General features: G+C 38.1%; 1 protein-coding gene and 1 long non-coding RNA gene across 2 annotated transcripts in view; both read right to left on the bottom strand.

The window, feature by feature from the left end:
* Positions 1-23,884, bottom strand: part of NKAIN2 (sodium/potassium transporting ATPase interacting 2) — a 301,830-nt gene that overhangs the window by 129,652 nt on the left and 148,294 nt on the right. The gene's annotated exons all lie outside the window — the stretch shown is intronic.
* LOC113941092 lies at positions 13,042-22,958 on the bottom strand. Its single transcript, XR_003525599.1, has 3 exons — positions 22,947-22,958; positions 14,034-14,036; positions 13,042-13,144 (listed from the first exon to the last, which is right to left on the bottom strand). It is a non-coding gene; the product is annotated as an uncharacterized LOC113941092 (long non-coding RNA).

Below are 23,884 nucleotides of genomic sequence, written 5' to 3'. Positions count from 1 at the left end.
AGAGATCACTGCCTGCTTCTCCTCTTCCCCTCATGAGGAAGTTGTAGACTGAACAAGGTGTCCCCTCAGTCTCCTCTTCTCCAGGCTGAACAGACCAAGTGAACTCTGCTGCTCCACTTTTGCTTTATTGGTCCTGTCCTATCTTTGCCTCTTTTTCTCTCATGCAGATTTTTCTCTCTCCACAGGTAGAATGGAAGACCATAACTTTTTCTCATTTAATGTAAAAATGAGAAAGTACGTGCAGTTAGAAAAGTTTTTCAGGTCAGGAAAATTATAGTTGTAGTGATCCAACATGGCATTGGGATGGCAATGAAAGATAGTGGGATGTTTGTGTGCATCCTCCCCCTACTCCCCCACAACCCCTTCTCCCTTTAGAACTTTTTGATGGGTGATGTGGTTTGTTCTAACATAAGAACACCAGGTGGATACTTCAAGAGGAACTGTCTGGATGCTCACATAGTGAATACATTCCAGAGATGGGGGAGCTGACATGTTTGTGATTGACTTTGGTGGGCACTGACCTTCAAGAAGGTAGAAAACACTATAAAGACTGGGCCCATTAAAGCTCAAATCAACAGCAGGGACCAAAACTGGATTATACTATAATCCGCTGTAGTAGATAATAGAGTTGATATTTAGATACTGCATTGGAAATATTTAGATACTGTAGTAACAATAAACCCAATCATAATCATCCACACAATCACTGAGACCTACTTGTGCCTGCCTGGGAACCTTCTCTTGACTATTCTGCTATAGGCCTATAACATCGACCTGGAATGTCCTGCTAAATCCAGTGAGCCACTTGCCCTGCTTAACAAATCTCCCTTCTACATCCATCTAGAACTTATAGGGGAAGTTGGATATTAGGAAGAAATTTTTTACAGAGAGAGTAATCAGACATTGGAATGGGCTGCCCAAGGAGATGGTGGATTCGCCATCCCTGGAGGTTTTTACAATGAGACTGGATGTGGCACTTAGTGCCATGGTCTAGTAACCACGGTGGTGTTGGATCAAGGGTTGGACCTGACAACCTTGGAGGTCTTTTCCAACCCAGTTGATTCTGTGATTCTAAGTAACAGCAAACTGGTAATAGACAAGGTCAACCAAATAACTGACTTTGCAAAGGAAAAAAGACATTGCAAGCAGCAAAAGTCCAAAATCAGTAGAAAAAAACAGTGCACAATCCTGCATCTTTTGCACAAGTAGTTTGCAAAGACTTTTACATTTAAAAAGCATTTTCTTTTAAATTAATGACAACTTTTTAAATTTAAGCTTTATAGACTCATTATATCAGTAAACAAGAACTGTGTGTTATGAAGAGGGAATTTGAATTGTAACTTCACTTTGTAGTTTTCTCCATCACAAATAGTTTTAGACACAGCAGTAAAACATACTAATTTAATCTTTTCTCCATCTCACTTCTCTGTATTTAGCAATCCAGAAAATTGCTTTTCTAGAGTAAGTAGCACAGCATAAAAATCTGAATTTCCATTCCCGGGTTTCATTGTGTGCTCAACTTCATGATGATATACAGACTATAGAAAAAAACCCTTAGCTAAAATACAATATGCAGTTCTGTTTACCTGCTAGAGAAGAAATTATATTCTAGGGTTTTGTCCTGTCTAATTTATTAGTTGAAAACATTTGAATAGACTCTAAGGAAAAACATGGGAAGCTCAGAGTGACAAAAACTATAATTGAAAATAAAACAATTTTTTTAAGTATTTGTTTTGTTTTAAACAGAGAGATAAAGTCATGTTATATTTGTGTGCATTTGCATTTTATATGTGTATTTGCATTTTATATATGCTTGTAAAGCACATAAGAAAAATGCAGCCTTCATGTTGATAGAGATTGATAGGATATTACTAGAACACTCGGGACATGAACAGTAGTAAAGTATTACCAGCAAACAACAGTCTAGTAGAAGTAGTTTTGAATTAAATAGCATGCAAATCTCTGAAGGAGACTATGAATATAGAAGGTAATCATTAAAGATGTGAAACTCTTTAGTGGAGAGGCTCATAGGAGAAGTTTCCTCATATATCTTCTAACTTTCTGCTTTTAAATGTTTATCTGTGGTAAATAAAGCTTTCTTTCTCCTTCATAAAATGTCACTGTTGCATTGTTGTCTTATTGGTAATAGTTAAGTATAAAAACACAGTGAAAGAGACCATAAACACTTGTGAAGAACTATGGCTCCCGCAGCATACCTGTGCATGCATGATTCCTTTTAGAAACATCATTTAGAGGTTTAAATTCTATATTTTCAATGACTTCTGCGTTTTAGGATACTTCTTTGAGATAATAGCCAATTCGTGCCTTGACTCAGGGACTTCACAGTTGCACATATCAACCTACTGCACTTTCAGGTAGTTCAGCTCAGACATGCATTTCTTTCTGCCTTGGTGTATATCACACTGGGTCATAGGCTTGAATTGCAATTGCTAGGGTTAGGCTAAGTCGAGGAGGTTTTTTGGGACTGCTGTGATTAAATGTGTTTCTTAAACAATTCTTTAGATGTGTGGGAATGCCTATTCCAGCAGATGTTATGGTGCTTTTCCACTCCAGGAACAGAGAAGAGATTATGTTAATACTATTTTTCTCTGCAGAAAGCTAGCAACTCTCTACCGGCCTACATTCGCAAAATTTTACTGTTCTCACTGTTCCTGTCACCATGTTAACAGGTGTAGGCAAAAATCCCCAAATAACTATTCCCTTTCTCTTCCTACATACTGGCTAGACAAAGAGAAAATTCTGCTTAGGGAAGACATAAGAAATTAATAACCTGCACAAAATATCTTACTTGATACACAGTCTACATTTGGATTTTCTTGGCTAGACTTTTCTTATCTTAAAGTAGTAGAGGAAAATAAATCTTATGAGTTCTGAATAATTGCAACTGTTTCGGTTCATTTATTCCAGTGTACAAGTCTTTCTTGTTGTGGTCAACTTCCAGTTATGTTGGCAGAAGCCAGCCATCTTGTCCAAGAGGTAAAGTGTTTCAAAGTGTGTAACGAAATCTGAAAAGTTATGGTGCACTTTCTGTGGTGCTGTGCTCCATAACCTTTCTGCTGAGTGATATGCAGTGGTGGATCTGCCAATTTATTCTTCTCAGCTTTCCTGCCTACTCACATAAATAATACATGTGAGGAGAGGAAGAAGGCTCCAGTCTCTCAAGAACTACACAGGAAAAGGTGTGCTTGTCTCAAAAAAGGATTTGGTAGTGCAGTGTTTGAAAAGTAATTACAGGCTTCTCAAAAGAAAAAATAAATAATAAAAAGGACCCTGACATTACTTTTGAAAAAGGACTCTGTGACTTAGAAAAACTCCTAAAGAGATAAAGCTAGAGGAAGGAGAAGCCAGGAATTCTGATTATTTTGCTGCTTTAATCCTGACAGCAGCTTTCCCATTTCATCCAAACTTTACTCTTCTATCTTCAGTAAAAGTACAAACGTAGAATATTTGAACACATTTCTCCTGGGTTAAGCTTTTCTCATAAAGGAGAAAAATGATGGTAAATGGAAACAAATATGTCCAAGAAATAATAAAGTTTAAACTCAAATCTTAATTTTCACAAAAAGAAGTATTCTAGATTGAAGTAGCAAGTAACAACACTAAACAGAGACAAAGATTACAGGTTGAGATATCTTACTGTAAGATGGACTCCCTCCCTTGTAGGTTTTGATTACTTATTTAAAACACACATACCCAAACACACAGACACAAAACTAGTACATTTAGACTGACTCTAAAAACTTCAAGGATAGTATATGTCAAGCCCATAAATCCAATTCACGTTTGGAAAATAGCTGACAGTGTTTAGAACTAAAATCACAATTCAAAACCTCACAGATCTCACAGAGGTTTAAAATTCAGATTTTTGCCCTGATCATGGAATGTGTTTGAAAGCCTTGAACAGACATTTATTATTTTACTGAGGAAAGACAATCTGCCTTGTAAAGATCAGAATTATCTAAAATTTATGATTTTTATGTACGTTAATTTCTAGTTGTAGCTCATCCCAGGTCTTCCCCCCCCCCTCCCCAAGAGTTTCCCTCCATTTTTTGGGGGGGGGGTTCCTGAATCCTACCACTCTTTTCGCTTTCAGATCTCATGTGCTTTTTATCTCCTATATAAAAAAAAGACACTCTGCTAGTGAATCTAACTGCTCATCAACCCTATTTCATGTCTTCTCTCTTAGTTTAAGTTGAAATCTTTTCCCAGAAATTGTCCAAAAGGTAGTTTTGAATTTCTTCTTGCCTACATTTACTGAACAGAGAAGAGATGAAAGAGGAAGTCATATAATCCTAGACACATAAAATAATACTACAAAGGCTTTGAGTTGTAACCATATGCTCTAGTCAGAGCTATGCCAAAGTATGTCCACCACTGATGCAATGCTTCATTTTTACCAGAATCTGCAGCAGAATTCCTCAAAATTTCTGTTAGGGAATGTAATCGTGATATTATTCACTGCATTGCATAAGGCACTACTCAAAGCAGTTTGTCCATCCCATTAACAACTTCACATTCAACAAGCACCTTCCAGCAACTGCACACTAAATATGCTCAATTTTTTTTCTCATGGTGCAAATGTTTCAAAATTGAGTCTCTTTGTAGAGATATATTTTAGACTGCTTAGGTTGGATATTAAAGTCTATGTTTGTTTTCTTGGGTAGATGTTACCCTTAGAGGTAACAGAAATGGGTCATTTGGAGTTTACCAATTTACTGAATTTGAATATATTAGCCCCTGAGTTTAAGGGGTACTTCATTAGAATATTCTCACTTTTCTCTAAAGTATTCAATTTAAAGAAAGGCTGGGAAATCCCTCAGATCCCAAGGTGTCAAACTGTACATACAAAGAATTTGTTACACAAAAAGTAAACCAGAGTTCAAAACCAAACAGGATGTTATTCTACAAATATTATTTAAACAAGTAAATCAAACCAGTAGACTGTATTAAGACTGCAATGAAGTAAAATTTTAGCCTTCTACCATGCAATTATATCAATATTCTATACAGTTAGTAATGTTGGCCCTCCCCCAAAATTTACATCTGACTAAGCAGCACTCAGTTGGAGGTTAAACAACTGAGCCTTCACCTTAAACTCCTCTTTTCCTTTTTGAAAAACAAGCTCCCTTCTTACAACATCCATGCTTGCACTCCACAAAATCCCTTAATAGCAACCAGCTGTTGAGTGGAGTTGGCCCTAAATTGTGCTGCTTGAACAGCGAGACCAAGCTCGGAATGAAGCTATGGACATAAATTGACCATGACAGCTAACTTGGCAGGTGAGAGCCTGGAGTTCCTATCCTGGGTTGCATACGAAATGTTAACATAGCTTTAGTAATCTTGAGAAGAGAAAGGCAAGGTTTTTAAATTTTGCAAGGGATATTTATTACTAGATGTTTCACATCTACATAAAACACATAGCTGCTAATTGTTTTCAGAAGCATAGATTTTAGTTGACTGTGATGGTTTCACTCTAGGCCTTCCTGGAGACCAGCTTGTAACCAGGAAGGAACTAGGAAGGTGATCACGGAAGTATTCCATGCTATTCCTTTACGTAACTGGGGGTATAAATAAAGCCAGCAGGAGGGACCTTGCTCTCTTCCTTTCCGGTGAGGTTTGAGAACGGTGGGTCCCTGTCTCGGTCTGGCTTATCTGGAGCTGAGGCCTACAGCGACTGCTGTTATCTGCCACGCGTGAGGAGAGAGTGCTGGGCTGTGTCTAGCCATCCTGCTTGTTCAGAGGGAAGTGGTGAGATTTTTGCTAATTTACCTTTAGTTGTCTGGTTGCTTAGATTGTGTAGACTTGTTTGGTCTTAGTCCCTTTTTGTCCTTTTCCCTTCTCCCTTCCTGTCTCCCTTTTGGGGAGCTATTTAGGATTTCTATTGTGGTGTATAGCATTCTCATTGTATATATCTGTCTCATATAAAATATATATATATATATATATTTTTGCTATAGCTTTGGCTGCTTGGGTCGTTTTTTTCCCTTCGCTCTCTGGGAAAGTGGGTCCTTGTTGTCGGGTTTCGGGGACTTGGCGAGGGGCCAGTTCGAAACTTGTACATTGACAAACATCTAATCACTGGCATGTCTGAATACTCCGAAGAAGTCTCCTAACTGTACCCTATGAGATGTTATTTTGTAAAGACATCCTTCTCCCGGAGTTGTAGGTACCCATGCTTCACCCAAAATACAGCAAAAGGAAGTAAAGAAATTCAAGCTCTTTCAAATCTGGACCTTGTAATGCACTAAATGATTGATAACAACCCAAGCAATGCTTTATCTATGGTCTGATATGCGGTTCTTACAGACAGGCTCAGAAAAGCAAAATAAGAGATTACAGAGGTTACTATGTCAACAGATATATTTTAATACTACTCTAGGTAGCTCTTATAAGATCAAGTATTTTTTGTTAAAGAACAGGATTCAATTTTAGTGCACTGAGAAATATATTTTTCTTTAAGGTGTGGTAATGCTGAGTATTATTATTGAAGAACCAAAATTGAATTTCAGTCCTGACTTTATATAACTTTTATTGACATTGGTTTCCTTTATTGCTTTGGCAGTATCCTTTCATATAATGTTGTCATTTTGAGCTTCACCCATAAGCAGTAGCATTACTGTCATCTAGCTGAATTCCTTAACAACTGTGCAAGTTCATAAGCAAACCCCAAACATACCTTAGATGGAGATTCCCTACTGTGATGACTATGTAGTTATGTTTTGAGCAAATTCATCAAAAGAGAGAATTTATTTTTTATTTAAATACTGAAGACATTAGGAAAATTATAAAGTCTTTTCAATCCTAGATAAAAGTCATATTAAGATGGAATGTTAGCACAGAAAAATCAAAATGTTTTGACTCAAGATTTTTTAGGTGGTCCTAGACTCTCAGCCCCAACATGGAACAAGCCAGATGTTGATGAACTACACCATGGACATGCACCTTGTTTTATGAGGGGTTTATGAGGCATGTCTTCAGGGCCAACTCCACAGGTGGTCTGGCACATGGGGCACCTTGGTCTCCCTATGGCTGGCAAGAGGTCTTCCTGTGCAAGGCGACACATCCATTGTCTGAGATGACTGAGGTTGGAAGGGACATCTGCTGCAAGGGGAGACAGTGGGAAGTCTGTAATAGCATGATCCGCTTTCACTGAAGGGACACACTCTGTCACCTTTCTCCTTTTCAAATTTCAGTGTTTCTGGATGAAAGATTTCATTTTTCTAAAAGCTAGGACAGGTTTTGCTCCTGTCCTCCTCTTCTTGTATGATTCCTAGGGACATGTATGTTTTTGCTCTTCATTTGAAGATAAGAATTTTTTTAAACTTATAAATCTTTTGTGAAATAAAATCACTATACCTTGCTCCTAAATATTTTACCTCAGCTGTAGTGGTTTATTTTATTCTAATACATAGTAATAATTCCTTTGAATATTTACATGAGAGAGTAGTTTATAGATATCTACAAAACTGTTATTCTTTAGGTAACTGTGTTGTGTTTTTTTTCTTTAATTTTAATTTTTTCAGGACTTTTTAGATCATTGGCTACCGAGAGATTCTCCTTCTCTCTCATCTTTGTAACTCATTTGATTGCTCTCAGCTGTAAGTAGACAGAGGAAAAAAAAAAATCTTAATTTTACTCTACTTGGAGGCCAAGGAGGTGGTGTTTCTTTGAGGGTAAGAAGTGCCCCAGTCACTTACTATCTCTGGAAAGCAGGTGCTGCTGAGCTGCTGCAAAGTTGCAGTCTGGATCCTACCAAAAATTCCTGTTAGCATCCACTCTTTGGACATGGAATTTTTAATTTTTTTTTTTTTTTTTTAATATAAGAATATGGACAACTCTACAAAGTGTTATGCACTTCATAAATATTTCAGAAGTTAACTATTTGGAGGTTATGGTAAACATGCAGGGATTTAAATGTTTTATTAATATAGATGTTAGCTTGCTTATTGCCATAGTGTTGTTTGTGTTGGAATTCAAGTATTTCTCTGTAGGGATCTTTCAAGAAGGAGGATGAGGATAGTTCAATAAAGTCACCTGACAGTGAATGCTCACAATTCATGCACAAGACAGGACACAACCACTGTTGAGACCAGAAGAGTACTTTGAAAAGAAGTCTCTAGAGTTGTTAAGACACACCCCTGACAAATTTTCTAGGAGTTTTTTAGGTGAAGAAGGTAGAAATCAGTCGCTGGAATTTTGGACACAAAATTCCTTTGGACCTTTGGAGGCACCTGTACTCAGGTGGCAGTACTGCAAGTGATACATCTCTGTCTTTCTAAAAAATTAAATATATATTTCCCTGTAAAAGTTTGCTGCACTGGCTGATTCAGGCGGCTGTGATAACTGTTTCTGGGGCTCTTAGCAGCAGAAGAGGAGAAACTCAGGAAATTGTTAAGACCAAACCAGTTACTGTAGCACATTGTACATATTAGGGAACAAGAGGCTGGAAAGAGGCCCTGTGGAAAGAGATCTTGGCTTGGGTGGATGGCAAGTGTAATATGAAACAGTAGTGTGCCTTGGCAACAAAAAGGGCCAGCCATTCCCTGTGGTGTGTCAGGCACAGCATCACCAGCTGATGGTCAAGGGAGATGATCGTCCCACTCTGCTCTGCACTGATGCGGCCTCACCTCAAGAGCTGTGTGCAGTTGTGGGTACAACAAAGCTATTACAGTGTGTCCAGGGGAGAGTTAGAAGATGGTGAAAGGACTTGAGGGTAAGATTTACAAGGAAAGACTGAGATCATTTGGTTTGTTCAGCTTGGAGAAGACTGAGCAGTGCCCTCTTTGCTTTTTCAAGCAGGATAGTGGAGGGGGAGGCGCTGATCTCCCTCTCTGGTGACCAATGACTAGGACACAAGGAAATGAATGCAATGAAGCTGCATCAGGAGTTCAGATTGGACATTAGGAAAAAGGTTCTTCACTGAGAGGGTGGTTGGTCACTGGAACAGGCTCTGCTGGGAAGTGGTCATGATATCAAACTGACAGAGTTCGAGGAGTGTCTGGACAATACTTGCAGACATATGGTTTAGTTTTAGGAAGCCCTGTGAAAGGAAGAGAGTTGGGCTCAATGATTCTTATTCATCCCTTACAAGTTATGATATTCTATAATTCTATGATTTTAGGTGAGTATCAGCAGGCTCCAGTCAGGGAACTCAGAGAAAGGAGGAAAGAGAGAAAGGGAGGTACACTTGTGCATCCCCCTGTGAAACTGCAGCCAAGGTGAAAAGACAAATTTCAACCTGGGCATTTGGCATGGATCTTGCTGAAAGTGTGTCAAACCTGAATGTGAGGTAATTAAAGATCCTATGCAATATTAGCTTACTTTGCTGAGGGAATAAAGTTACAAAATTTCACTGTGATAAAACTAGGGACTTAGCTTTATCAATAAATACCTAACTTTCCTTTAACTATGGTGTACCTGAGGTCACTGAAAATCAAATGTATTCTCTGCAAAGCCAGCAACATTATTTCTTTGTATGATAATGTGTACAGAAATTGATTTGCCTTAAGAGTGGCAGACTGATCAGCCATCTAACCTCAGAACAGATCTTTGAGTTTTTTCATTATTATTTAATACTTTAATATTTTAAAAAGATACATCATCTTGTCTGAAATGTCCTAAAAATGTTTTCAGTGGCTGTATTTACTCAGATAATCTATAGAACAACTTTTACTTCCCCTTGCAGTATGGTTGGCAGTATTATGTATGTAATTCCTCCAAGAGTACCACATAAAGTTGTTTCAAATAAAAATAAAACATAGTTTAAAAAGTAATTTTAATTATTTATCAATATAATTAAGCTGTATTAATGATCTTTATTATCCGTATTAAAAATTCACAAGATTTTAATCCCTTTCATCTTTATTAGATATGTCATAACTTGTTACATATTTTCATGAACTATTGATGAATATGAAATGCTTAAAAGCACTTTTCCCCTTTTAGTTATAATGACTATATGGGGAGTATATTAATATTTGAACAAGCAGTTATATTTGCTAGTTAGTATAATTTCTAGTACTTTTTCTTGGTATGCAGTACAAAGGCAACATTCTTAATACATAAAGCCTGCAACTACTGACAGATGAAAAAAAATCTTTTCTGTACTATGCAGCATAATTACCTATGCCTCCTTATCTCATGAAAGTAATAGTATTTTGACAACACAAATTGAACAGAAGGCATTGAACACATTGGTAAATATTATGATGAAACAGGTAGAAGCTTCAGTGTCAGAGACAAGTTCATGGGGAAGTTGACTTTTTGTATGAAAAAACTTAGTGATCTTCTCTCCTAAGTTACAGTATTTGCTCCTTTAACTTTTGGAGAGGTAATTACTTACTTGCAATAGAAAGATGACAGCATAAAAATAAAGTAGGATACATCCATACTTAAGAAAGACTAGTGGGAGAAGTCTGGAACACAGGCCAACCTGGGTAAAGTTTTTATTTTAGCTGGTATTATTTTATGGGATTTTTTTTACTTCTTTATCTCTTCTTATTTTATAACCTGTATTTTGAGAAAGTGTTTTTAGGTCATCTTCTAATACATTTGACATCGAGCGTACCAAGAACTTAAATAATTTATGCTCCCTTATGCTGATCAGGGCATAGAACTAGGAGGACTTACCTTCCTAAATTGTTTAACTACTTTGAGAAAACCTATCCTTTAACTGCCTAAATGAGAAGTGTGAATGTAGACTATTCTTAAGTGTTAACATTTCGACCTAGACACTTCAAAAAAAAAAAAAAGAAAATGTTTAGAAAGTGGAAGTAATTACAGCTCATTAGTACTAAGGCAATTTTGGTTTTAAGTTACAAGGACATTATAAAACTAAGAGAAAAGAATACAATAAAACTAGAACTGGAGCACTCAGACAACAATATTCTTTGCCTAGCTCAAATTTATTTTCACATCAGTTAACTGGTTTAGAGGTAGATCCTGAATTATTTCTTTGCCTCTAGATGTGTCACAAAATTCAGAAGCGATATCCTTACATTTGTTTCATTAAAATCTGCATTCATAATTTCTTCATTAAACACAGTAATGAAAAGCAGCAATGGAAAAGGTTTTGAAGTTATTTTTATAAAAACTTATACTTATTGGAATTTAAATAAATAATTTTAACAATGAATTAAGTCTCTTTGACCTGAAATATTCCATACTGGTGTAGGGAAAGGTAGGCAAAAATAAGGCATGAATAAATTGGAAAATTTTATCAGTGAGAAATTGGGAGTGTATTCTAAAGTTGTTTGGTATTGACCTTATACCTTAAAGCAGTTCTATAACTTGATTTAAAGACCATCATGCTTTGCTCAGTTAGTACTCTTCCAATATGGTTTAAAGCAGTCAGGAATAGCTGCTGGTTTTAACTCTAGAATTACTTAAATAATAAAAGAACAGTTTGAGCTATTTGTTTTGCTCTTAGAAAAATATCTCAGGGAAAAATTAATTAATGCCAAAAAAAACCCCCCAAAAAACAAAAAAAGGAACAAGAAAAAAATAGTTACTAGACAAAAGTTATGTTAGAAAGTGGACAGTAACATCATTCAGAAACTCAGGGAGGACAGACAGAAATGGAATCTATTCCTCCAGAGTAGCAATAGCTGTCTTAGTTTTTCCTCTTTCTTTCAGGTTCCTGCCTTACTATTCCAAATTCGGAGAATAGTCTCTTTCATTGCTTAGATGTGATTTCTCTGCTGATCCATTCCACTGTGCAATAAACAATGCAGAGATCTTGAGGAAAAATAGCAAATCATAATATAATTAAAGTTGGTGTTGTAAGCCATAGGCAAAAGGCTGCGCAGAAAACATTACTATTCAGATATTTTTGAAGAATAAGTAGAAATTCTTTAGAGGAAGGGTGCTGAGGCACTGACACAGGTTGCTCAGAGAAGCCGTGGATTCACCATCCCTGGCGGTATTCAGGATCAGCTGGATGGGGCTTTTAGCAACCTGAAAGGTGTCTCTGTATATGGCAGAGGGCTGGAACTAGATAACCTTTAAGGTCCCTTCCAAACTAAGCCATTCTATGATTCTATGATTATATGACTTATTTTGCCAATTGAAAGATTTCTCAGGCCAGAGAAAACCAATAACTAAATACACTCTTTAGTCCACTATTCCAAAACACAGTAAGTATTGTTCAAAGTAAAACTCATTCTTGGGAAAAATATGACAGATTATAACGTGCTCTTTGTGTTCACAAAGAAAAGATGCTGCTGCAAGTATTTTATTCAAAAAATGAAATAGAGTGGGTACAGCTCCCAGAAGACAGCATTTGGGAGAAGAAAATACTTAAAGCATCAAAATCAAAAGTACATCAAAAGGCAAACGGCAAGCTATTTGTCACGGCAGCCCATCAGTAACCTAATTGCATGACAGAGTCATCCAGAGGAAACCTGAAAGATGCTTACAGAAGTGCCTAATGAAAGTCTTTAGGGAGATGGATGCCACTTTTGGAAAAACAGACTTTATGGCTGGAAATTGGACTTGCTGTGATTGTTGTCCAGAGATAAGAGGCCTGAAAATGTGGTTGGGTGTTGAACGAACAGAATCCAATTTCTTCAGTAGCGGCAGCAATTTAATAATATGTTGACTGGGAGGACATGATGGTAATAAAAAGCCTCCCAGAGTCTTTTGGAGAAAGAATCATAAAAGGAATTTACTGAGTCATTTAATTTTTGAGAGTACCATCTAGAACTTTTTGCCTATTTTTATGAATACAACGAAAACAGTGCATGCAGTCTGTAAAGGGCTTTAGAACACTCTAACTTAAAGGCATAAATGCATTATTACCATGGAATTATATTTGTTCTATAAAATTATCTTGCCTTACACATTTGGTTATCTTCAAAATTGTTTTGGTTTTGTTTACATTACACATACAATTATTTTAAATGCTTTTCAATTAAATACAGTCAGTTACTTCATGGTCTCATCTTTATCATAAACATTTTTCCCAACATTTGAATTCTCAGAATTCTTGGCTGGATGATGAATCCGTGTTTGGAAGTTCTTAGTCATCATGGCTGGGTTTCGTGAACGAAGATTTAGGAAGGCTCTATCCACATTTGTTACAAGCACGCTGGTGGCTAATGAGGCCAACACAAGATAGACATATCTGATTGCAAAAGGCACAGCAGAAAGACTCCTTTGGTGGTATATTCTGCAGGACACGATTCTTTCTGCGTTGTCTTCTCTCCTTGAGAGTGATCCTGTGTGTGTTCTCAAAGGAAGCAGCAGCATTATAGATGGTGTGTCTCCAGGTCTCCCGTTTGGAGGCCAGAGTAGACCAGTTATGGTGATCAATATGGCCAAGGCTGAGATGTTGTTTCAGGGAGTCCTTGTATCTTTTCTTCGGGGCTCCTCTCATGCGGCAGCCGGTGGCAAGTTCACCATAAAGCAAGATCTTAGGGAGGCAGTGGTCCTTCATCCTGGAGATGTGCCCTGCCCAACGCAGCTGTGTTCTCAGCAACATGGCCTCAATACTTGTGACTGCTGCTTGTTTTAGAACAGATGTATTAGTCACATAATCTGACCAGTGGATGTTTAGGATTGTACAGAGACAGCATTGATGGAAGCGTTCTAGGAGACACAGTTGGTGGCAGTAGATGACCCATGATTCAGATTCGTATAAGAGAGGAAGTTCTTAGTATAGTTTTTTTAAACACAGTGAATACCGTAAGAAATTATATGTGAAGATGTGTCCCTGACTGTTCATTAGAGCACTGGAAAGGCATGGGAAGTCAATGTTAGAAAATTTCATTTGCACTGTAGTTTACTAATTACACCTTACAAAAAAAAAAAACAACTCACAAGGCATTGGATAGGCAGGGGTTTTTCTTCCTCTTTTTTATAGCACAGGAATTAAGGAAAACGTTATGATGAGGTAGATTCACTGGAATGAGTTAATGCAAAATCTGACTCCTTATGCAGCCTTCAAAGGCCTGAAAAAAACAGTTATATGTGGCTGTAAACTGAAATGAGAAAGGAGGATACCATGGGATCACTGACTATATTTGTACAGAAGAAGGCTAGTCTGCAAGCTGCACACATGTTAACCATCAACCCCCAAAGTGTACGTGACAAGATGTAGACAGTCGCTGCTAACTCCTAGAGGCTGTCTCTCATTGCATCACAATTTGTTTTTGCCTTTTGTGTAGGATCTCCCACTACAACTCTTTCAACTCTTTTGCATGGAGGGTAAAAGTATTGTCCTGAATCTGTGATCAGAAAAAGAGATGTGGATTCTTTCTACTCTTGTAAGAGGAACTTAAGCCTGTCACCAAGAATTTATCTGAAATCTAGTTCACCCAACTCATATGCAGCAGTATAAATTGTTTAAATTGGTTTCCACAGAGCCCACCGCATCCTGCTACAGTGTACTTTCTGACAGCAGGTTTAATTTGCTTGGAAATTGAAAGTACAATCCACGTCCTTTATGCGATCCAAAACATTGTGTATATTTAATGAGATAACATTTTATACTCTTACTGTGTAAACTGCACCCTTAAGGTTGACTGAAATATGATTTAAATGTAAATCTGTCCCCCTCAATTTTTATCTTTTAAAATAGCATTGACAGCTATTCAGCCCAGTACATTCCCTAGTAGAGAGGAGATAATTACATATAATTTTTGTGTGAAATTTCATAAGAAGTACCTCATTTTCTGAGCAGATACAGCAGCATATAAGAAACAACAGAAATTATTCCCTTTGTTCCAACAAAAGATAAAATCCTGATGTGAAATTTGATACAAAGACTTGAACAGTATTGGTTTTCATGTATCCTGATGTAAATTTTGAGTGCAAAACAATTGAAAAAAAAAACCAATCAATCCCAAAGTAATTTTGAGTGCACAAAGTGAGGCTTTGGCATGTGTTTGCTTAGCACTGGGTACAGTTTATGCTGAACTGTTGTTATTCAGAAAGTGGTCTTCATAGGAGCTTGGGTACCAGGTTTGTTTTCTTCCTGTGAAGCTTTTGTCTGATATTTAACCTTTCCAAAAGTCTCCCTTGGAGATTTGGGGAGACAAGCAATTACATTAAGGGAAACGAAATTTCCCCCAAATGTTACTTAGGATATCAGTAACAGTCTATACTTGGGACCTTAAGGTAGATTTGAATTCAGTGAGTGACTTTTGTTTACAGGCTGCCTGAGGAAGTGAATTTCATCCATTCTGAAACCAATAAATCAGCCCTGTCATGATTGAACCCCTGGAAATCTAACACCTGGAATTCAGAATCCTCTTTTTTTCCTGCTATGGTTCTACAGATTGGTCTTACTGGAGACAACACAAAATTTCTTCAGAAGTAGTGAACAATCTCCACAGTGTGAAACAAAACAGACATCTTACAGGTAGTCTTGAAAGCCCTTTGCTGCTTCAGATATGAATATTTGTGGTTTTGGCATTTCTCTTCCATTTAGATACTTCATATTATTTTAAAAAATTCCTTAGAAATAAATGACCATCCAAAAATAATCCTAATGGAAAAAATGTGAATCTTAACAGTAGTTTCAGTACTTCTGATCTTGTCAGCTTCTCTGAAAATTTTATTTTTGTAAAGTAAGCGACCAGAAGATATGTCTAGCTATAAAATAGTTTCTAATTAGTTTTGGGTGTGGAGGAGCATAAAATATCAATTACAGACTTCACTAATGATTGCACACTGTATATAAGTATGAGGAATACAGAAACAGATGCATTGATTATTTTGGAACAAGTTGAACTATTTAAGAGAAGAGACATGTATCAAAACACAGCAGTGGCATGGTCTTGTGATAAAATAAACAGAAATAGATAATGCTCTTCAAAGACTATTTTTAAAATGTCTTTCCTGTCAGTTGTAGGAGACAAACATAAAGAATATCATCTTTTTTCTCCTTCTGCTTGTGCCTTTTCAGCTCAATTCTTTCAATCTTGTAAAAGATGCTCAGTGTGCCTATAAGCCTTTCCAGAATATTTTGTCCTGAATATTGTGCCTCTAGGCTTCTTTTACCTACCTTTAGCAGCAATCAGCCAGGATTTCTGGGTGTCAGTATGTTTCTACTCTGTCTCAGTTTGATACAATCTGGAAGGGAAGAGACCTTGGACAGAAGTCTTCTCCACTGGATTCTATATCCCTGGTTTCTCCAAAACAGAGAGAGAGAGACCAAATATGCCTGGATGTAAGTGAAAAAATAACTCTTTACCAAGAAGAAATGCTAATAACAATTCTGGTAAAACTGGGTTAAACCAACTGACAAGGAGAAATTTCCCAAGCCCTGCCCACCAGACCAAATTAAGATGGCAGCCGGTCTCCCCCGCTTGGAAAAAACACACATGGACACAGGACAGAGACAAGATGGCTGCCCTTCCATGTGATTCACCTACCCCATGCCTGGAAAACCTGGTAAGAATTGTTGGAGAGTCAGTGCTGGTAGTAAATGGTAGTTAACTGGGATTTGATACTGGCAGATGTTTGTGTAGTGATGGAATGAGGCTGCGGTGCCAGTACAGGCAGTCGGAGCAGGGCTGCGGACTCCCTAGGTGACTGGAAGGACCTGCAAGACACCCATTGGATCCAGTGACAAGATTTGGTTGTTGCAATTTCAATGTTCGTTGGTCAAAGTGGTGATCACAGTCCAGATCCATCGACACGGTGGTGGAAGTCCCAGGTGGTGAGAGAAACCCCAAACTCAGAGTTATATACGCTCAGGTTCAGGTGGGAATGCCTCCAGGACCTTCCCTGGGATGGGTAGTTTTACAGTGGATGATGCAATACTGTGACTCATGGGATACCATTGAGCTGCAGCATCAATGTGGGTCATTCAGCCAAATGAGGCTGTGGGAGAGGAGTACATCCTTCCAGTACAGCTATGATACTATGACACATTATTCTTTTTTTTTCTGGAAGTACAAACAGTGTCTAAATTACAAGAGTAGTGACAAGGTTGATGAAGACCCAAGGGCTCCTTCCAATTTTGAGTTCAGATTCACAACTTCCAAATTACAAACCACTTTGTTTTTTGGTAGGATATTTGGACAAAATAATGAATGTTCCTTTCCCCATTCCACCTCTCCCACCCAAGTTTTTGAAAACGCATCCCTCCTCCAGGTTTAATTGGGTAGGATTCTGACCTAATCTAAAGAAAAATTTTCAGAGAAACTTAATCAAATATTAGCATTTGATCCTACCCTCTCATAACAGTTTGGCCAGAGCTCTAGTACTGTGACTACTCATCAGCAATTATCAAAACCCACAGGGCTATTTAAGTTGTTGGGTGTTTTAAGAAATGTATCTTGTAATTTATTTTTAATACCTCTTTAATACACAAACTTGTTCCTGTTTGATAAAAATGACTTAACTCTTCTCAAAAAGATTTTTAAATTTCCAAGTGTTACAGATGATTTGGACAGAAAACAAATGAGACCTCATGGGCCAGATTTTCCTTGTCTTTCTGAAAAATAACCAAACATCTTATTTTTCACTCTATTAAAAAATCCCTTAAAATATCTCACTGCATTATTTCTTAATGTATATGACAATTACATACAGAACAACATCTTCATTTTCCTACTGAAAGCAAGGATTACAGTACTACATTATATGATATCCAGATGTGTTTTGAATGTAAAAACATATTTTCCTGTTAAAAAGGCTGGGATTTATGGAGATAACTATCAATACAATTAATAGAATTACCTGCATAAATCCCTTTATTTAGACAGGACTCCACAATTTATAAAGATTTAATATAATTTTTTGACTCTGTATCTTATTTGTTATTTAAAGACCTTTTTAAAAAAAGTCTTTACTCATCTAGGAGAATTTAGTACATTTTGTTTGCCACATAAATCTTATCTATCTATTTACATAACTTTTGTAGCCTCCTCTCCTATTAATGCTATACCATCACAGGAACCATATTTGAGCAAAAAGTGGTATTAACAAGCTTGCTGTTGAGTGACTGCTAACACAGTAAATCTCACTCCAGTGAGAAAGCCCACATTTCATCTTGGGTACTGCTCAGGCCCCACTGCACGGCCAAAGTTCCTGGACGTCTGATTTTTTATCATAGCTGGAAACCATAAAAGGATTTTACCATAGCAGCTTAAAAAGGTACTACATAGATCAGGTCCTTTTGGTGTCATTGAAAGAGAGATGCACTGCTTTCTTCTGTCTGAGGTCATTGACTCACATCCTGCGGAAGCAAAAGGCAGGCAAGTAGGAGGTAGGCAGAGGGGAGGAGGGCATCCTGAGTCCTGTAATCTGGTTTTTTTGCACCTGCTCCTGCTACTTCTTTTAATCCAAGCAACAACTACAACAACAATTAAGGCTGCTGTCAATGCAACAGTAAGACACTAGGCACCTATCATCAGTAGAATGGATTTTCATCCCAGAATCATAGAATACCAAGTCAGAAGGGGACATCAGGGATCATCTGGTCCAACCTTTCTTGGTAGAAGCAAGGTCTAGGCAAGATGGCCCCACATCCTGTAGAGTTGAATTTTAAGAACGTCCAATGCTGGAGAATCTACCACTTCCCTGGGAAATTATTCCAATGGCTGATGGTTCTCATTGTGAAAAATTTTCCTCTTGTATCCAATCAGAATCTCCTCAGGGTAACTTGCACTCGTTACCTGCCATCTTTACCATCAAACACCTTGTAAAAGAGGAGTCTCCATCTTTATTTTAGCCACCTTTAAGTACGGGAACGTGGTGATCCTGAGCCTTCTGTTCTCAAGACTGAACAAACCCAGCTCTCAGCCTTTCCAAAGAACTTTCCCAGTCCTTTGATCATCTTTTTGGTCCTTCTCTGCACCCTCTCCAGGCTGTCCACATCTTTTTTGCATAGTGGAGACCAAAACTGAACACAGTATTCCAGCTGTAGCCTGACAAGTGATGAGTAGAATGGCATAGTGATTTTATTTCTGCTGGTGATGCCCTTGTATCAACAACCCAGCATCTTGTTGGCTCTCTTTGTTACAGAAGCACACTGTTCTCTCATATTGAGCTTTTAGTGCACAAGGATGCCCACTTGCCTTTCCACAGAGATATTCCCCAGCTAGGTAGGTCCCGGGCTGTGCTACACTCATGGGTTATGTTTTCCTGGTTGCAAGACATTGTTGAACTTCTTAAGGTTCTTCTTAACCCACTCTTCCAACCTGTCTAGGTTTTCTTGCAGGATGGCTCTCCCTTCAAAAGTCTTCAATTTCCCACTCAGTTTGGTGTCATTGGCAAACTTTGTCAGAGTACACTTGATTTTTTAAGTTAGCAAACAATGTTGAGCCCAATTTCAATCCCTGGGGATCCCCACTAGTGCCAGGTTGCCAGTTTGAAACTGAGTTATTTACCAACAACCTCTGGTGAGCTGGTCAGCCTGTTTCCCATCCACCACACAGACCACTTGCCTAGAACACAACACACCCATTTCTCCAAGAGGTATCTGCTGAAAACTGTATTGGAAGCCTGGGGGAAATACAGGCAGACAATGTCCACTGCTTGCACTCCATCAACCCAGTACATTACTTTGCTATAGAAGGTGATCAGGTTTGTCAAGCCTGATTTGCCCTTGGCAAACCACACTCCTACTTAAATGACAGCTATTTCAAATTGCTGATTGTATCACTGTGTTTTTCCCTGTAGATAGACCAATACAGGTGACAGGGGGATTAAATAAATTACCTGTCTTGTGGACAGTAGGTGTAAAAACCATATACCTTTTTTTTCCCCTGGGAAATCTATAAATCCAGAAAGTACTGCAGTTTTTATTAATTCAAAAATTTAAAATACAAAAATCTGCCAAGTGCCAGTATGAGCCACAAATGAAATATTTCCACCTTTTTATATTAAACACAAACTTGGTCTAACAGCAGCGAGTCATTCCCTTCTTTTTATTTTTATTTTATCTATTCCTCTTGCTTTGTTCTTTCCTATAGTCAGGTCTCTTCACACAACGTCTCAGCAATATAAGAGGTTTTTCATGGGTCTTGAATCAAGCCCAGAGACGCGAGTGTAGGAATTTTCATGTGGACAGTCTGCAAATGGTGTTTTACCTTGACTATTTTCCCAAATAAAAAATTTTATGATAGTGCCTAAAGCCTAGGCTTTGGTTTTGACGTATATCATGCAATGTCATGTCCACTGGACAGGGTTTTAATAGCTGGACAGGACATGACTGAATAAAACTCCAAGAAAACCTACTCAGTTTCCAGAGTGTACTAATGTAATTGTGCTTCTTGCTTTGGGAGATTTGGGGAGATTTAATAAAGTCACCTCTTTCTCTGCACTATTATCAAAACACAGCTGTTCCCATATTTGATCTTCTTTTGGCACCCCCCTGAAAAGTATAAAATTGACACAAGATACCACTCCCATCATTCAATACTCAACTTCACAGAAAATGGCTTCTCAGCCTTAGTGAACAAAACATCTGCCTGATATGGTCAAATTCTGTCATTGGCATAGGTACTCACAAAGGAAAGCATAGCATCTGCTCCCACTCCACTGCACAACACTCAAACCTATAAAGAGCTGTAAAATGCAGAGCTGGGAGTAAACACAGCATCAGAAGGTAAGGAACACGTAATTAATTAACATCTCTTTTATGTCTCTGACAGTACCTGGTACAACAATGATGTGATTTTTATTTGGTTTTAGTATTGTAGGGTTTTCCCATTTTGTATTTTCTTTTACTGGAGCCATGGCTCTGGTGATTTTAAACTATCTACATATACTTGCAGAAAGCAAAAAAAACCATGTTCTATACAACCTAATCTTGTTCAGACTCTGGTCCTACTAGAAAAGAAAAAGTTGCTTCCTCATTACTGTTGACCTCCTACTTTTCCCTAGAGACCAGGGAAAACCCCTCCACACAGCTGCTATTTTGCTTTTGTCCACACACCTGTAACCAGAAGGGACATGAAGCGGCTGGGATGAGAAAAACTTTTATTTCTGCCCTCTCTTCCTCATGTCTTTGTGCACCAGGCTGCTCTGCAGGAGGAGTCATGCTGCTTTGAGAAGGGCCAAAGCTCAGCTCTTCCTTTCTCAGAGGCTGTGGTAATACAGGAAGAGTATCCAAACTGACAGGGCAGTACTACACCCTGCGATAAGATAGTCTGTAGGGCTCCTGGGGCAATGCCAAGAGAGGGGCAGCTGGTTGAAGGACCTGGATGTCAGCAGAGGACTGGCCCAGGACATGCCCTGCTCAGTGGAGAAGAGAGGGAGCTCAACCTGTTGTGACTTAGGGACTGACATCAGTGTGGGTCTTTGGTGACCTGGGCCCAGTGCAATTTTGTGTAAATACAACATGAAGCCAACACAGATGTTGCTGACAACAAACAAGGAAACTGCGTAGGAGAGGCTGAAGTTTCAAAACAAGACTGCCCTAACCCAAGCCTGAAAATTTGCTGTAGCCACAAGATGTGGTTAAGGTAATTTGTGTCCTGTATCAATCACATCCAAGTGATGTGACCACACTGAGACACTGGAATATGTTGCCCAGAGAAGCTGTGGATGCCCCATCCCTTGAAGTGTTCAAGGCCAGGCTGGATGGGGCTTTGAGCAACTTGGTCTAGTGAAAGGTTTCCCCATCCATGGCAGGGGATTTGGAACAAAACGATCTTTAGAGTTCCTTCCAAACTAAACCATTGCATGATTCTGTGATTCTATGATCTATTATGAGTGGGAATGGCCTGACCAGAACAGGTAAAGGAGTGCATGCTTTATGCCACCAGCCCAGCCCCCTCCACACTGCTCCACCAGGAATGCAGCAACATTCTGCTGTTCATCAGAAAGGACAGGGCATCCAGCCCACTCCTTTCCTAGACTTATTCCCTTTGAAAGAGCTGGAAAAGAAGCATTTTCCTTCACTTGCTTAAGGACCAATTAAAATAGTTATAGAATGACAATATCTTATTTAGTACACATAAAGCTTGAGTATATTAGTCTACATATCATAGTAAATCATTACCTTTCCTTCTATCTTAGACTGTAAAATCTATATTATAGTTGTAAAAAGGTACTACAAACTATACAGAGAAAAAAGAAGAGAGTATTTGTCCTAAGGAATTTAAAAGGAAGTGCAATCAAAATAAAGGAATATTTCATCTTTTTTTGTTTGTTTGTTTTTTACTGAATGCAAAAATCCCTGATACACAATTTCTGCCCAAGATTTTTATTTGTTTTTTAGATTAAGCTGTCAAAACTTGTGGAATCATAAAAACCCCAAACCTGTACTTCTGTAACTATTCACATATAACTTTTTATCCTGGTTGAAATTCACATTGTAAAGTCACAGACACTGCACACACACTCAAGCATGCAGAAAAGATTTTTAATTTTTTGAATTTTCCTTTCTTTGTTTCTATCATATACACTGTGATGAATTTATTTCTATTCTATGCATTTAAAATTTCTACCCTTTTGTATTACTTCTGAAAAAGAATGCATCTGAGTCATTCTGGAAATTAAAAAAAAAAAAAGAGGGGGAAGAAAACACAGGAGTGGCAGCTGTATTGCTCTGTGAGTCAGACTGAGGCATTGGACTGGCATTTGTTTGCTGCTCCTCCTTCACCCTACAGAGGTCCAACAGTGGGAGCCAAACACATGGTGCAATGCTGCTAATTAGTGAAACTCCCACAGTCACATTTAGCAGTCAGAGAAGGTTAGGAGAGGTGTGTGGCATCCCTGAGAGCGCAGTAAGAGGCATTTTAGCATGACCGATCTCAGAGTAGCTACTCTGAGCAGGGCTTGGAGTAAGGATGTACCTGACGTCCACAGACTGGAGTGGCACAGAGAAAATAACGTTTTCCTGACATTTCTCAAAGGTCATATGGTGCTTTTTTAGCTGAAAACAACATTAAAGAAAGAAGTAATGATCAAAAAGAGAAAAGGGGCTGGGAGAAGCCTGCTTTGCACAGTTTGTCCTTATCCCTTACAGAAAAGTGCCATATCAACTGTCTATCGGGCTACTTTATAAATACAAGAAGTAGGACTGATCTGGCTGCTAGTTCTAATCACAGTAAAATACAGAAAACATAACAAATGACATGGGTGTAGTGCTTGTTTATAGACTGAGTTCTGCTACTATAAATAAATATTGCAGAACTGTAACCCATGATTTCGATTGGCAAGATCTACTTTTCAGTGAAATTTAAAGATATTTGCACAGTATTCCCAAGGCAGCCATCTCATCAGACAAAGGTGACTTGGTTTAACTCTTCTGGTACTGTATTTTGTTTATAAAACTAAATTTATCCAATACACTTTTGGATGCGTCTTTATTTAGTGTCTTGTACAGCATTCGACACGTTTGCTCTTGGCATACAGAATCTCACTGTTGGTGGTGTCTGTAGTACTAAGTCATTAGAAAAGAGTATTCACATTGTTTTAAATTTTCTCAGAGTATTTTCTCCTTTACTGCAGTACAAGGAGGCAAGAAGAATTAGGAAAGAATACATCATATTACCTGGATTTTTGTTCCAGACATGCACTGGGGGCACTCGCACCAAGATCCGAAAGATCCGTGCAGATTTCCAAGATTTGGTAAAAGTATATTAATAATTGGGGAAAAAACCCAAAATCAGTTTTCTTTTTTATACTTGTCAGTTCCTAAACAGAAGATAGAACTTTCATATCTCGCAGCAACACAACAAAGATAAAGTGTGTTTGTTAGGATGCAGTGTTCCAGAGAGAAGGCTGCAGGTAGATAGCAAGAATCAGTTCCTGAACTCTCCTTCTCTGCAGGGAGTATCAGGAAATGTATGAATAAGCACAGGAAGAGAAGATACATTAATTTAGTGCTGATGTAGAGTACCTGAAAATCTTATTTCTAAAAGAAGCAAAATTTTCCAGAAGGCAGATGATATTTTCTGGA

Source organism: Corapipo altera, unplaced genomic scaffold, assembly GCF_003945725.1.
Source record: "Corapipo altera isolate COAL_440 unplaced genomic scaffold, ASM394572v1 2b, whole genome shotgun sequence".
Taxonomy (NCBI): domain Eukaryota; kingdom Metazoa; phylum Chordata; class Aves; order Passeriformes; family Pipridae; genus Corapipo; species Corapipo altera.
Note: the sequence above shows the minus strand (reverse complement) of the source record. Positions and strands in the feature narration are given on the sequence as shown.